This window comes from Odocoileus virginianus, chromosome 7 (assembly GCF_023699985.2).
Source record: "Odocoileus virginianus isolate 20LAN1187 ecotype Illinois chromosome 7, Ovbor_1.2, whole genome shotgun sequence".
In the NCBI taxonomy this organism is placed as follows: Eukaryota; Metazoa; Chordata; class Mammalia; order Artiodactyla; family Cervidae; genus Odocoileus; species Odocoileus virginianus.
In genome coordinates, this window is record NC_069680.1 from 42,900,270 (window position 1) to 42,916,155 (window position 15,886).

General features: G+C 43.9%; 1 long non-coding RNA gene across 7 annotated transcripts in view; it reads left to right on the forward strand.

Annotated features, from left to right (window-relative positions):
- Positions 1-15,160, forward strand: part of LOC110128832 (uncharacterized) — a 66,173-nt gene extending 51,013 nt beyond the window's left edge. For 6 of the 7 annotated variants that reach the window (XR_011488715.1, XR_011488718.1, XR_011488717.1 and 3 more), the window contains one exon: positions 9,116-15,160. This is a non-coding gene — a long non-coding RNA (uncharacterized lncRNA). Of the gene's footprint in view, positions 1-3,021; positions 6,907-9,115 lie in introns of those variants that run through there. The other variant, XR_011488716.1, reaches the window with a different exon arrangement.
- The last annotated feature ends 726 nt before the right edge of the window (positions 15,161-15,886 follow it).

The window sequence follows — 15,886 nt, forward strand, 5'->3', positions numbered from 1 at the left end:
TAAAAGTTGCTAAGAGAGTAAATCCTGAGTTCTTGTCACAAGAAAAAATTTTTTTATTTCTTTAATTTTGTGTCTACATGAGATGATGGATGTTCACTAAACTTTACTGTGATACTTGTTTCATGATGTATGAGAATCAAACCACTATGCTATACAACTTGAACTTAGCACAGTGCTATATGTCAATTATATCTCAGTAAAACTGGAAGAAAAAAAAAGAGAAAGAAACAAGCAAGGCCAGAGACATATTGCAGCAACCAGGCAGGGTACCGATAGGTGCTCAGAATGAAAGCTGTGCAAACCTGGACACTGGCTGAACGGTGGTGGGGGAAGCCTGGTGAGGGGAACAAGAAGTGAAGAGGACTGTGAGATTTGGGCCCGGGTGATGGGAAGAATGGTTCTGTGACCAGAAAAAGGGAAGTTGGGGCTATGAACTGGGCTGGGGGAGGGAAGATGAAGATGATCAGTTGAAAGTGCTGAATTTGAGATGCTTAGGGATGTGGTGCGCACATCAAGGAGTTAGGTGGAAATGTGTAGTTCAAAGGAGAGGGTAGGATACACATGAACAAATAAACAAAAGCATAGTGAGTCAGCTGCTTTGTGGCGTGTTGGCTGGAGTTCTCAGCAGTAGATGAACTTTGTGGGAAGGAGAGTGGAACAGAGATTCCTTGCTTAGGGTCTGTGGGGAGGCTTGTGGGCTGTGAACTCCTTAACATTTTAAGCAGAATATTGTATATTTGCAAAAGCCCGCAATTTTATTGGCTTATTTATCCTAAACAAGGTTAAGAACCACTACTACATATAGAAAGAGGTTGGACTGATATGGTGCTTATGGAATTTATATATAGTTGGTTCTGCCTAAAATAACCCAAACCACCTCTGCGTTCTTGACTATCATCCCTCAGACTACAGTGGTTGTTGTCTTTACCACGGCAGACTCTTAGATCAGGATTATTTTAAAATGTTTCTTCTTGCCAAGACAATTCAGTAGGGAAATAATAGTCTTAAAAAAAAAAAAGGTCCTGAGATAACTAGATATCCACATGTGAAAGAATTCATCTGGATCCCCTCACACCATACAAAAAAGTTAACTCAAAATTGATCAAAGACCTAAATATAAAAGCTAGAGTATCAAACTCTTAAAAGAAAAACACCTTCTAAGGTGTAAATCTTGAAATCTTGGATTAGAATGATTCTTAGATAGGTACCTCAAGCACAAGAAACCAAAGAATAAGTTGGGCTTTTGTAAAATTCAACCTTTGTGCTTCAAAGACACTGTCAAGGAAGTGAAAAGACAACCCACAGAATGGTAGATATTTGCAAGTCATATTGCAAAGATCTGATAAGGATCTTACACATCCAGAACATATAAAGAATTCTTACAACTCAACAATAAAAAGAAAAATAACCCACTTAACAATAGCAAAGGACTTGAATAAATACTTCTCCAAATAAAACAATTAGCCAATAAGCACATGAAAAAATACTCAATATCGTTAGTTATCAGGGAAATGTAAATCAAAAGCACATGAAATACTACTCCATATCCACTGGTTTGGGTGATAATAATAATCAACAACAACAGATAACATGTTGGCAAGGATGCAGAGAAGTTGGAATCTTCATACACTGCAGGTGATTGTAGAAAAGGTACAGCCACTTTGGAAAAACAGTTTGGCAGTCCCTTACAAAGTTAAACAGAGCTACCATATTACCCAAGATATATCCACTCCTAGATATAAACCCAAGATAATTGAAAACATATGTTCACAAGCTTGTACACAAATATTCACAGCAGCATTATTCATAATAGCTCCGAAGTGTAAACAACCTAAATGTTCATCAGTTGATGAATGAATAGATAAAACATAATGTGGTCATACAATGGAATATATACTATTTATCCATAAAGAGGAATGAAGTACTGATCTATGCTACGATATGCATGAACTTTGAAAATAATATAAGTGAAAGAAACTGTACATATTGTATGATTTCATTTAAATGAAATATCTAGGATAGACAAATCTGTTGAGACAAAAGGTGGATTAGTGATTGACAGAAGCTGGGGGAGGAGAAGAATAGGGAGTGATGACCAATGGGTACCAGGTTTCTTTTTGGGGTGATGGAAATGTTCTGGAATTGGTGATGGTGGCTGGGAATACAATAAAAATCATCAGTTGATTTTGTGGTATGTGGAATTGTATCTCAGTAAAAAGTATTCTTAAGTTTTTTCTGATTCTGATGGTCTGATTGCTTTTTAAATGGGATGGAAAATAGCATTCATTATCCAAAAAGAAGGAATTACATGACCAAAGTCATAGGGATAGGAAAGTAAAGAGAGATTTTAAGGACTAGTGTATTTAGATGGAACATTGGTGTGTATACGGAGGAGTCATGAATTCAAGCAATTCATCAAGAGCCCTTCCTGGCTTTTTCTTTTTTTGGGTCAGGCAGATAGAAAAGTCATTTGGGTTACCATGAAACCCAAATGGTAAGTTGGGGCCAGAGTAATCAAGTCAGCCAGTCTCCGAATGAGTCATAAATACTCATGAGGACTTACTTGGTGCCAGCTACTACTTTGAGTGCTTGAACAAAAAGATCTGCTCCCTATACACAGAGGGCTCAGCCGTCTTGCTCTGGTGATATTAAACAAATATTTAATTCAAATTCAATTAAGCAATTATAAGGGTGTGAAGGGCTGGAAGTTCAGAGTATTATGGAAATGTGATGGTGGGAATCCAGGGAAGTTATCCCAAGAAAGGGGAAGTTTAAGCTGAAAAGGATATGACTTCCAGGCTAGCAGATTTTGACTAAACAAGTTGGAAACTGGTAGCCATGTAAAGGGGCCGTGCCCCCTGGGGAGACAGGCGATTGAGGGAGATGCAGCCAGCGGTGACAAATTCACCATGTGAGGCTCTTTGGGGTGACAGTCTGGCCTGAAACACCCTGTACTGCCAGCAAAGCAGGGGCAGGAAGAACATTTTTTCAACAGTGACAGTCTGTGATCTGTGTTTAGAGGAGCGTCCTTCCAGATGTTGCTGGAGAAAGGGCACTGGTGACTGTTCATGGACGCGTGATGGCCTCACACAGCAGATCCTTCTTCCTCCCTGCTGAGAGCAGTTCATCAAGAGCCCTTCCTGGCTTTTTCTTTTTTGGGGTCAGGCAGATAGAAAAATCATCATACAGCTTCATTTTCCAGGGTCACTTCTTTATCTTGAATTTGCTCCAATAGGAGTTGTGAAAATGAGCTGCTAGACCATGATGCATATATCCTTTAAGTGTGTGTGTGTGTGTGTGTGTGTGTGTGTGTACCATGGCAGGGAAAGGTGGAGAGCAGGGTTTTGAGAATAATACTGTGAAACAAATTCTCTCTCTCTCTTTGTATCTATAAATTATTAATATCTATACATATTCATCTCTCAGTCTGTGTGGGAGGTGCCGGGGGACACGGATGTAGATGACATGTGGACCGGACTCAGGGACTCCCTATCAATTGAGAGACATAGGTCAAACACAACTATAATGTGTATCAAGGACTATTGGAAATCGAGGGTGGGAGAGGCTAGTTCCAACAGATAGGGAGGAAAAAAAAAATAATTTCATTGAGTGAGAATTCCCATGCTAACTTTAGACTGTAAGCCTCTTAAAGACAGAGGTTGACTGTTTTTTTTCCCATTCACACTCCTGGGAGGCCCCTGAGCCCTTGATGGATTCAGCTGACTCACTGATAAGTTCTACAGACTTTTGCTTCCTGGTTCCAGACCTGCGTGCTGGTCACTGACACCCTTTCTTTCATATTGAATAACTCTGTTTCTAGGGCTGGTGCTTGTTAGGAGGTCTGGAGCAATTCTTGTGTTTATTGAAAAAGAAAAAAGATACTACTGAGAGGAAATTTGGTAATAATATAGCAAACATCCTGCCTGACCTTTACATTCTGCTCCTCTTCCCCCTCCAGCCCCATATTTTCTTACACACCATCACTGGAAGTCCTAAAGTCCTAGAACCATTACTTCCTAGGCAAATCTGTTTCTTGGACAGTTGGAGCTTGGCCTGTGGCCTGGCTACTGGCATTTCTCTTTTTCGAGGATTGTGTATCTGGAAAGGGAATGACCTAGCCAGTTGGGGTGGGCTTTGAAAAGTGGGAGCTTGGGAATGAATCATCGAAAGGCCCCCCCTAGTGAGTAGAAGCTTCCTCTTTCAGCCAGTAGGATGCAAAGATGTGAAGTCACCAGGACCACTCTGTTGTACTGGTTGCTATTGGTTCCTTTTGTTAAAAAAAAAAAAAAAAAAAAGCAAAGTGGCAGTTTGCTAAATAAGCTTTTGTTTGGTGGGAAAAGTGCTTCTACCTTAGACAGGAAAAGCGTCAGCAATGGCAGGAGGAGGCGCTGGGCAGTCTTCTCATGGAGCCATCTGGTGGTTCTTCGCTGTAAGTGCCGCTCCTGGAGCTGCTTCCCTGTGGGCTGAGCTCCTTGCTCAGTGTTTCTCTCCTTGGAGAAAGAGCCTGCCCAGCTCAGAGAAGAGACTCCTCTCCATGACAGTATCCCCGATGGCTGCCCACTTTGATTTTCTTCACTGTGGCTCTCAAGGGCCCACAGGACCTGTCCTGGGGCTTCTACCCTTCTCCCCCTATCTCCAGACAGACTCCTCAAGCTCCAGGTCCCCCCAGCCCTTCTGCTCTCCCTGGGGCTCTTTGCATTCCCTTCTCTCTGCTCAGGTTGCCTTTCTCTAGCATCTTCTCAAGTTGGGCTTCTTCTCTGTGCTCATATATTAGCTCTGAGCTTTCCTCAGAAAGGTCTAGTTTGACTCCTCTCTCTAAAGCTGTCCTTGCACCAAGTCATTCTCCATCAAAGATTCTTTGCCTTTTTTACTCATAGGCTATTTAGTATTATCTAAAATGATCTCCTTCATTCATGTGCTTTCCCTTTGTTTATTGTCTAACTTAAGTCTGTTCGAGCAGACCCTTGTCTGTTTCATCTGTTTTGAGAAAAATGCCTGACTTGTGTTGGGTGTTCAGTAAATACATGTTGAAGAAAAAAAAAAAAAAAAAAGAATGAAAATGAAGTTGCAAAACATGGAAAAGTAGAAGCCAGACAGCCTAGAGGGGTCATCTGAGGTTATGCTGGACCCCTACTCATTCGCTGCTTCTTTCCAAATCATAGTCTAGTGGAGGGTCTATTTGCATGGCTAGCATCCATTTTTCTATGGGATTATACTTTGGCTGCCAGGAATTTGGTTCTTTCTCACCATCCAACCCTCTCCTTATCTTGTTGCAGTTTTTCCTAATATATATTCACAAACTCTAATAGCTTTAACAGGGGTTGTATTTATAAGGGAAAGTTGTCTTCCATCTTTGAGGTGCCATGGCTTTTAGATGTTTCCAAATATTCAATGTAAAAGCATTGAACCATCAAGAGAAACTCATACCTCATCTGATCAAACCCTGCTGGTCAGTTTCTCTCACTGTGAAGAACACTTGGCATGCACATCCACGCTCCCTTGGCGGGCAGCAGCTGCCTCTTCTCCTGATGATGACTTTTCATTTCCCAGCCAGCAGCCAAGACTCTACTTGCTCAGCTTCCTCAAGGACGAGCCCTCAGATTCTGGTGGGGAGGGTGTCAGGTCACTGTTAGCCTGGCTTCCTGTGTCTGAGCCCAGACCTGATCAAATGTTCCTGCTCAGTCTTTTAGTTTTTCTCTATTTTTCAAGTTCCTGCTCAGTCTTTTCATTTTCCTCCAACCTTGGGTACCTTTGCATCCATAGGACAGCTGAGAACCCCAGGGGCCTGTTTGCCCTTTGACTGGTAGAGTAACTAGCAGTTTTCATGAGCTTTTCTCAGACTGGAACTTAATAAAAAGAAAATGTCTTTCTACATTTTATCCTGGCAATGGAAGAGCTGAGCGGGTAGCAGAGGACTTGTTGGGGCTGGAGTTGTTTTCTGAGCAGGTTGTGCTGGGGAGGCATCCCAGGAGGGAGAAGGAAATTAGAGTCAGAAAATGTGTGTGCTCAGGGGTCCTTGGAGAACCTGCAGAGAAGCGGTCCCTCACTTTGTAGCTGCAGACTCCTGAGCCCAGAGCAGTGAGATGACTTACTGGCTCAAGGTCACACATCAAGGCTGTACAATTTATGGTACTCAGTTCAGTTTGGTTAGGGAAGTAGGAATCCCCTTGGACTGCCCTGGCTTCAGGAACTGGTGCACACAAAGAGTGTCAGGGCTGCTCCAGAGAACCCACACAGTTCTTTGAATCAAGGAGAAATGAGTCAATTGCTAGTTCTTCTTAACTCTTGAACTTTAAAAATCTAAGTTGTGGTTCAGTATTTGAGGTGGAATGTGCATTTGCTGAGGGGGTGGAAGGTGACGGAGAATTCAGAAGATTCAGGTGATTAGGTTCTTTGAACTGTCTGTGGGAGAGTATGATAGGGAGGTGGGCTTCTCCCCAGTGGTGGTAGAATAAAGCAGTGTCAGTGGGTCAATTGGATGTCAGCTCTTTCCCTCCTGGACTGCGGTGCAAAGAGTATCCAGTCGAGGTTTTCTTTGGCAGAATGACTGCTGTGTAAACTGGAATCAGAGAAAAAAGAATTGCTGCATAGGATTGTCTGTGACAGAAAATCTGTTGTGACCAATTTAATTCCACTCAATGAGTCATTCTCAAGTATATACCCAGTAGAAAGCCAGATGTATTGTGGGGAATAGGAAGAAAGGCTTGTCAGTACTATGACATCCGAGACTGGTCTGTCTTATTAAGAAATCAAGACCCACCTATATACGGAGCAGACAGAAAATGAGACTGAAAAGCCTGAATGGCAAAAGTCATAGGATAAACACTGTATGTTCTGGAAAATGATGAGGAAAAGGAGTCAGGAGAATGGGTCGTGACGAGGTGAATGTGTGGGGGTGGGCAAGCCACTTATTTGGGGGGGGGCTGGGTCTTCTCTGGGATGTGTTCCCCAGGGTGAGGCATTGCTCATGGTAGATGCTCAATAAAAACCTTCTCAGTGATGGAGGGAGGGCAGGGTGGACAAGTGCAGAGCCTGTGGAAATGAGGAGAGGTCTGTGAGGACCAGACAAACCTATCATAGCAGAGAGAGCAGGAAGGCTGGAATGTTCCAGATACACAGTTTGGACTTGCTCTGAGGCCCAAGGGAAGCACAGGAGAGGCAGGGTGAGTTGCCTTTGAAAGCACACTCGCCGAAGTTTTGGAAGATATGGTGCTGGAGTGGGCTCTGCCCTTTCATTCTGTTTGTCTTAGCTGTTCAACATGCCCAACACAAGGTTTTCCCATGATTCTCTTTCAGGTCTAAATTCTAGAGAATGCATCTCAGGGTTCTGTGCAGGGTGGATACTTGGAAGCAGAGAGGCCTTTTGGCTTCAGGAATTCAGGGGCAGGAGACATGATGAAGGTGGTGGTGATGGGAGCAGCAAGGGAGGGGAGAATTGGGGAGATTTGGAAGTGACTCAGGATGCTTTTAGGTAACTTCAGTAGAGGGGGATCAGCACAGTTGGTTTTAGGGGAAGAGAAATTTTTGGTGAGGTGACATTTGGGGTACAAGGTGACTGTGAGATGTCTTAGAAGCAGTCAAAAATGAAAGATTGGCTAGATGAAGCTGAGTAGGTAAAAGTGGAGCCTTGACTTCAGACCAGGGGTACTTTGAATCCCACTCTAATGTTTAGCAGCTGTGTGACCTCGGGCACATGACTTGTGTTAGGTGTCCAGGTCATCCAATTTGCATGGGACTTTCCCATTTTGGCATTGAGAGTCCCGTGTTCTGGGAAACTCCGCAGCCCCAAGCAAACGGGGACAGCTTGCCCTGGACCGTCCTAGTAGGAAAACTGCAAGGCCCTGGCTGTAGAACCCTCGTGGAGGTGGGCAAACGGGGATGGTCAGTGAACCCACCTGAACAACGTCAGCCTCAGTGTCCTCATCTGAAAAGCAGAGAGAGAAGTTGTGCCTTCTTTGGAGTGTGGTATGGATTCACTGAGCTGGTATGTGTAAAGCACACAGCATAAAGGTTGGCAAAACAAAAAGCTATAAAAAGTTTGTTGAAAGGGTGAGTTAGATCAATCAAGAGGATGAACCAGGTGGGTGCAGAGGGGATGGGAAAGTAACCTGGTATTGTAATGGGATGAATGCAGAGTCCTAGGCTTTATGAACAGAACTTGCAAATGGGGATTCTACGTGTATTTATAAAAGAGGGTTTGCCAAGAAAATTAGTAAACAAGAGAAATGTTAGACCGTGGAAGAGGGCAAAGCATTTAGCAGCAGCATTTAGATTTTAATAATGTTTCTGCTAATGATTAGAGAATATGTTTCTTCACTAGAGGTCTTCCAAGAGTCTCTAAAGATGGGCATGTCAGTTCTCTGGTTCACTTGACACTATGGCTGTATGTGCTCAAACGAAATGAAACTACATTTTGTTTTAGTATTTGTTCTTTCAACTCAATGGTTAACTTATTCCACAATATTTACGTAGTATTTTTCATGTGTTAGGCACAATGCTAGGCTCCAGGGAGGTTACAAAGAAATATGAGAAGAAATCTGTATTCTGAGAAAGTTTATTAATAAATAAAATTGTTTTATCATGGCACTCATTTTATTTACTTGAACCACCTCAGTCCTCTCCCTTATTCTTTCTCCCCCAGTATCAACGCCTTTTGACAGCTCTGTATGTAAGATTACACTATGATTAAAGTCCCTAGAAGCCAGAAACAGAGAAATCAGAAAGTCCCCAGCAGGGTATTTCAAAGAGATGGGCTGGAGACTGGAAAGATAGGCGAGAAGAGCAGGAGAGAGGATGGGGGTACTGAGCGAGAAGGGGGGCAGAGAGCGAGGGATTATCAGGGAAGGGGTCTGAGACAAGAAAAAGAGAGTGCAGCAGGAGGCCAGAGGCCAGAAAGGAGAATGGAAGGCGCCAGCTTTCAGAGCACAGGTGGGGAGGAGAAGGCCCAGAGGGGAGAACCCTGAGGCGGGAGCCAATACGGGAGGAGGAGACCCAGGGGACGGACAGGCTTAGCTATAATCCCCTCATCCCCCCACACTGAATAAAAATGTTGATATTACACATGTGAGGTGAGGGGTTTTTTTGTTTTGTTCTAATCGTGGTTTTGTTTCTTTAGCCACAGCTAAGAGGAAACCGAGGTGGGGAACCAGAGCGAGGTGAAGAGGCTGGGCGGACAGCGCCACCCCGGCGGGGCCGGTCTCCCTCCGCCTGCGTCTCCTGCTCCAGGGGCCAGCGCCCGCAGCCCCTCGGTGACCCCAGAGGAGCAGGACTCCGCCGTTTCCCTGGCCTGTTGAGGCCGAGCATCCCCAGGCGGATGAGGCTGCCTCCTGCAGGAGTTGGCAGCTGCCTTGAGCTTTGCCAGCGACCGCTTCCCCAAACTGCTTCCTCCTCAGAACCGCTCTGGTGCAACCTTGACGCCACCCTTCCTCTTCCTTCACCTGAAGAAGCAAAGCGGGGTCAGGCCAGAGAGGCTGCCCCCTCCTTTCTTTCATTTTCTTCGAAGCTCTTTCCCCCTTTCCATGGTCCTCGTGTTGTACCTCCTCAGTGCTTTTCTTAAGTAAAAGATTCGGACTAAAAAATGCATCACACACCCCAGGCCTCAGAGGCCAAGAAGAAAGAGTTGTGTGTAAATAATCAGTTCACTTTGCCTTGGAGAATGACCAGGCTGGAAGGGCCCGCGGAGAGCGTAATTGTTAGCCAAGAGCTGCGGACCAGAAGGTTGAAAAATTCCACAGCCTGAGCCAAGTGGTCAGATCGCTGGCTGCCTCTATCAGTAAAACTCTGAGGCCAGGTCTGGCCAGCCCGAGCACGGCGGCCATTGTGGTGCGTCACAGTAACCCCACACTGGTTTATCTCTTGGGTTCTGGTTTCAAGGGACGAAATTATTATAGACTGTAGACTTGACAGGAAGCCATATGATTGCATATCAATTTGGGGGCTTTTTAAAAACATTATGCTTTCAAATATATCTATTTGAAAGATTCTAAGCTATTAAGTGGGAAGATTCCCTGGAGGAGGGCATGGCAACCCACTCCAGTATTCTTGCCTGGAGAATCCCATGGACAGAGGAGCCTGGTGGGCTAGAGTCCATGGGGTCTCAAAGGGTCGGACACCACTAAAGCAACAGCACTCAAGCAGGCACAAGCTTTTAAGTACGAGAAGTCAGACAATGCCTTTCTGAATCTGGCTCTGCTGTGTATCTCCCGACCCTTCTGAGCTCCGGCTTCCACATTTCTGTGACTCATTTTTGCTTTGCATCGCTAGACTCAGGATGCTTTTACGTATTACTCAACTGCCTGGACAGTGCATATTCTGAACAAACTCGCGTAGATGGCATCTGCCCAGTGTTTCCAGAGGCTCAGGGCTAACTTGGAGATGATTACATTAAATTCTGCTTGCGTATCACGTAATAGTTTGTAAGCACTTTCCCCATGCAGTATTTCACTGAAGCCTGAAACAACTCTGCCAGATGGGTATGATGACTTCCCATTTGCTGATGAGGAAATGGAGGTCCAGAGAGGTGAACTGACTACCCTCAAAGTCTTAGAGCTTGTGGCAGGTCCAGATTTCCTGACTTAAACTGTAAACCTTTCCACCCCACCTTCTGCTTGTCAATGACAGAAAACTAAACATAATAAGTAATACAGGTTGAGTATTTACTGCTTGCCAGATACCATGCTCAGTACTTTAACACGCATTATCTCATTTAGTTTACTAAACAGATACAGGAGGGAGCTGATGCTACTATCCCCATTTTTAGATAAAAAAATTGAGGCTTAAAAAGGTTAAATAAATTCATTGTCACCTGAAGTAGTAAAGGGACTGAAATCCAGTGTATTGGATCCCAGAGCTGGTGTCCCTAACCTCTAACCACTCATGTAGGCAAGATACTAATGGGGCTTTCCTGGTGGCTCAGTGGTAAATAATTGGCCTAATGCAGGAAATGCAGAAGATGTGAGTTTGATCCCTAGATTGGGAAGATCCCCTGGAGAAGTAAATGGCAACTGCCCCCCAGTATTCTTACCTATGAAATTCCATGTACAGAGGAGCCTGGTGGGCCATAGTCCATGGGGTCACAAAAGAGTTGGACATGGCTTAGTAACTAACCAACAACTGCACACACAGCCACAGAGGAAGATACCAAAGCCCTGATCACCAAGTCCTCTGCAGACAGCAGAGTTAAACTGGCTGCCTGGTGACCTGGTTTGGGGTGACGGAAGAGAATAGGAGGTTTGGGAACACAGAGGAGAGGATGAGGCTGGCATGGAGAAGGAGGAGGGGGGTTCCCCCTTCTGATGTGGCCACAGTGACAAGGACTGAAGGGCAGGGTGACGTTGATGTCACCACTTCTTTTCAGCCATATGTGCTGTTGCAGTCTTTTTTTTTTTTTTTATAGTGCCACATATGGCACTTTCTTAATTGAATTTTTCATAATAATCGATCTGACCTGTATCATTCCGTTAGCTTTAGCAAAACAAATTCTGACACGTTTTGATATTAGAACTAAAAATATGTTTCCAACCAGCTGAGGAGCCATAAAGCAGGCTGAAATCATACTAATGATAATGTACAATCTGCTTGCTACCATAAAGTTCTTATTATTTACATGGAGCAAACCATCCAGAGATAATGTGAGCCTTGAGTCTCTTCCAGTTTTCACTGATCGTCTCTAATTTACCAAATGAGTGTCGGAGAGGGCTGAGAAGTCTCCCCGGGTCACCTTGTTGTACCCTTCCCGATGCCTTAGTGTGTTGTGTGGCATCTTTCTGGTGCCTCTGCTCAGCAGTCTATGGGATGGTCATCCTCGGTGGGTTTGGAGGGCTGTTTCAGTTGAAAAGCCCCCATTTCAGGGAGGGGACATGTATGCTCATGTTCTTAGTGTTTTTTCATCTTCTTTTTTTAAGATGCTTTAAACATGCTTTATTTTATTTTTTTAAACAATTTGTTGGCCACACCACATGGCTTAGTTCCGCAATCAGGGATCAAACCTTCACTCCTGAACTGGAAGCGTGGAACCTTAACCACTGGACCACTGGAGAAATTGCATCAGGGGTTTCTTTCTGGGCATCTTCTCTGAAAAAATCCTGGTGACACTCAGAAGGGATTGCACTCACCTGGGCTCTGCCTCTGCTGGCCTCCTTCCACTGTGCCCCTCCACACAGGGCAAGGATTCTGCAGGGCTGAGGAACTATGTTCCATTCAGAGCCCGTGCCCCTATGTACTTCAGGTGCCAGGACCCCAAACTCCTGCCCACACAGCCCCGCACCCACTTCTGCACCTAAGCTTATTCTCTAGGCCTGACTTCCTAAGAGTCCGCCATGATGTTGGTACACACTCTGAGTTCTGAGGGGTGTGAAGAGGCAGTTATGGCAGGGCCTGTGGGTACAGCTTGGACATATGGTCCGAGGGGTCTGTATATGTGTGAACAAGGCCCCTCACAGTGTGGGAGAGAGCCAGGGGTTGGAGAGGATGGAGTATGGCCTTGGCTTAGGGACCCCCCTTCTCCTCTTGTTCACTGAGGAACTCTGAGGGGTTTGAGATTTGAACTTGGTCTTCCAGGTCATTATGAAGGTCTGTTAGCTGAGACAAGGGAATAAAACATATTTCCTCCGCTTGTTAGCTTGTTTTGTACACCTGTTATGTGCTTAGAGGTGTGATTCGTGGATCTGGTTGAGCCCTTCTACATCCCAGGCGCTCTACTAGGATAGAGCTGGGAGTAAAGGAGACAAGACCTCGGTTCTAGAAGTGAGCTCTCCGTCCTCTTGGGGCAACTGAAGAGTGCACAGGCAATTGCAGTGCAGTGTGAAAATGCTGAGAAGGGGAGTCTTCTAGTAAGGAAGGTCATTAAACCCTCTAGAAGAAGTAATGATTCAGCTCATTGCTGAAGAGTAACATGTTTGGGCAATTTCAATGGTTTCTAAATAGAACTAGGGCTTTTAGAGATTGGGGCAACCAAACAAAATAGGATCTAATAGCCATTTTTAAGGAGGCTCAGCTGTAAAACATCTGCTTACCAATGCAGGAGATGAAGGTTCAATCCCTGGATTGGGAAGATCCCCTGGAGAAGGGAATGGCTATCTACTCCAGTATTCTTGCCTGGGAAATCCCATGGACAGAGGAGCTTGGCTGGCTACAGTCCATGGAGTTGCAAAAGAGTTGGACACGACATGTGCTAAAACTTGGTGGCAGTAGGGAACCAGTGATGAAGGCTTATTGGCAGGGCAATGGCATTTTTTCAAATTATTGCAGTTGAAATATACATACTTTCTATCATCTGAATGTTTGTGCCTCCTCAAAATTCGTATGTTGAAATCCTAATGCCTGATGTGATGATATTAGGAGGTGGGCCTTTGGGAGGTCCTTAAGCCATAAAGGTGGAGCCCTCATAAATTACCTTATAAAAGAGGCTCCAGAGAGGGGACTTTCCTGGTGATCTAGTGGTTAAGAATTCTCCTTTCAATGCAGGAGTCTCGAGTTCGATCCCTAGTTGAGAAACTATATCCCACTTGAGACAATTAAAAATCCTGGTGCCATAATGAAGAGTGAAGATCCCCCTGTGGCAACTAAAACTCGGTGTAGCCAAATAAATAATTAAATAAAAAAAAAGACTCCAGAAAGATTACTAAGCCCTTTACCATGTGACACCAATGAATGGAAAAGAGGGCTCTCACCAGAACACTGGCTATGCTGGCACCTGGATCTTGGGCTTCTCAGACTACTGTGCAAAATACATTTCCTTTGCTAAAAGCTACCCAGTCTATAGTACTTTTTTATAGCAGCCCAAATGGACTAAGATGATAACTATTTTGTATTCTCTAGTATTTCATTCAAAATATTTTCCTAGGTTTCTACACAGGTTTCATAATTAGTATTTATAATTATTAATCAAATGGGCACTGTTTTACTGCACTGTATCTTTATTGTTGGGCATGGAGTTTTTTTCCCCCCAGTTCTTGCCTCTCAGCTCTTCTTCTGGTTCAGTCAACATGGTAATGGACATCTTCATTTTCTCATGTGTATAACCACCCCTCTGCCATCTTATCCCCCATTCTGGCTACCATTGGAATGAACATCTTACTATTTTTCTAGGTGCTATTTCTGGAATTGACTGTTAAAGGGATGGAAAGTCTTTCGGCTTTGCCTTGGTTTTACCATTGTACTTTCTAAACAAGCTGTGATGAATGATACTGTCTTTACCAGCATAACGTAAGCAGGAACATTTCTTTATTTTCTCTTTTTGGTGAAAGAACTGTCTTTCTGGACATACCGTTTGTCTAAATTCACCTGCTGAACTGTATAAAGCCTGGACTATTCATCACATACTAGGCCTGACATTCCAAAGAGTAAGAAAACCACATAGAATTTGAGGTTATTAGTCAAGGATGGAGATTTTTTGAGATGGAAAGTGTCAGAACCATGAGTTAAAGTTAAAACCAAGTTTAAATCATTAGTGTTATTGATACGATTTTGCCAAGTTCCTTACCCTATAGTTTTTTTTGTCAGAATTTGAGTTTTTCCCTTGAGATTGCACTCAATCTCAAGTGCACTATTTTTTAAAACCCATTTTGGTTGCACAATTTTTTTTTGAAAACCATTTTGGAGCCTTTTGTCCATCAAGAGAAAACAACAGGGAAAGGCGCTGGTCTTTGGTATCATAAAAACCTATTTAGGTAGAATGTGGCATTAATGCCTTCCCCTGAAATATGGTCAAAATAAAGATGACATTTAAACATCCTTGTTACTATAGCACATAAAAAAAAGAATTGCCTCTTATTCTGTGGAGTCCTACAAGTAATAATATATTTTTATAACAGCAGTAGCAGTTACTTTAGCTAGATTCATGTTTGTCTTTAGCAGGAAAACTTGGTTCCAGGAAGGTTCCAGCTGAAGGAGATTGTCTTGGCTAATGTTAGACATGTAGGAGGGGGTAATATATAGCATGTTGGCTTTAGAATGATGGGTTTGAATCTCAAATGTGGAAGTGCATCATTTCCCTTTAAGATCACTCTGAAGGAATACTGGGATATGGGAGACTTCAAAGGAGTGGAAATTATCCTCTACAGAGTCAGGAGAAGTGGGATCCAGTCTCTACTCTGTCCCTAATTACTTCATTCAATATTTGTATGGTTCTGGATAAAAACCTTTTGAGCATCCTGATAAAGCCCACATGTATTTATTGGTAGGAAAGAAACATGGGAAGGGCTGCGTTGGTGGCTCAGTGGTAAAGAACTTGCCTGCCAAGGCAAGAGATGTGGGTTCGACCCCTGGGTTGGGAAGATCCCGTGGAGAAGGGAATGGTAACCCACTCTAGTGTTCTTGCCTGGGAAGTCAGAGGCAAGAGGAGCCTGGACAGAGGAGCCCAGTGGGCTCCAGTCCATGGGGTTGCAAAAGAGTTGGACACAACTTAGCGACTAAAACAACAACAAGAGACATGGGATGATTTAGTACTTGCAAGGAAAAGTACATCGAACTTTTCCTGGAGACTGTTCTTTTTTCTGTTGATTAAAACATATCGGCAATGCTTGGGACCACCAGTGCCAGGCCAGCTTATTTGGGAAACTGAGGGATTCAGTAGTGGGAAGACTTGATGACAGGTACTGAGGAGCATAGTGTGAGTGTCAGGAAACTTGAGTCCTGACATAGCTCATCTTCTCTATTACTGGGACTTGAGCATCTCAAATGTCTTCCCTGACTTTTAAGGAAGTATCTTCAACCATCGAGAAAATTAACTAATTTTGTGGCATCTGGAAATTTCTTCCAGCTTAGGCATTTGGTAGTTCTGTGATTTTTTTTTTTTTCTGAGCAAATTTCAGTCCTTGCACTTATTTCCACATGGAACTTTCATGGTCTTGAATTGACTAGCTCCTGGAAATGGATCATAGATAAT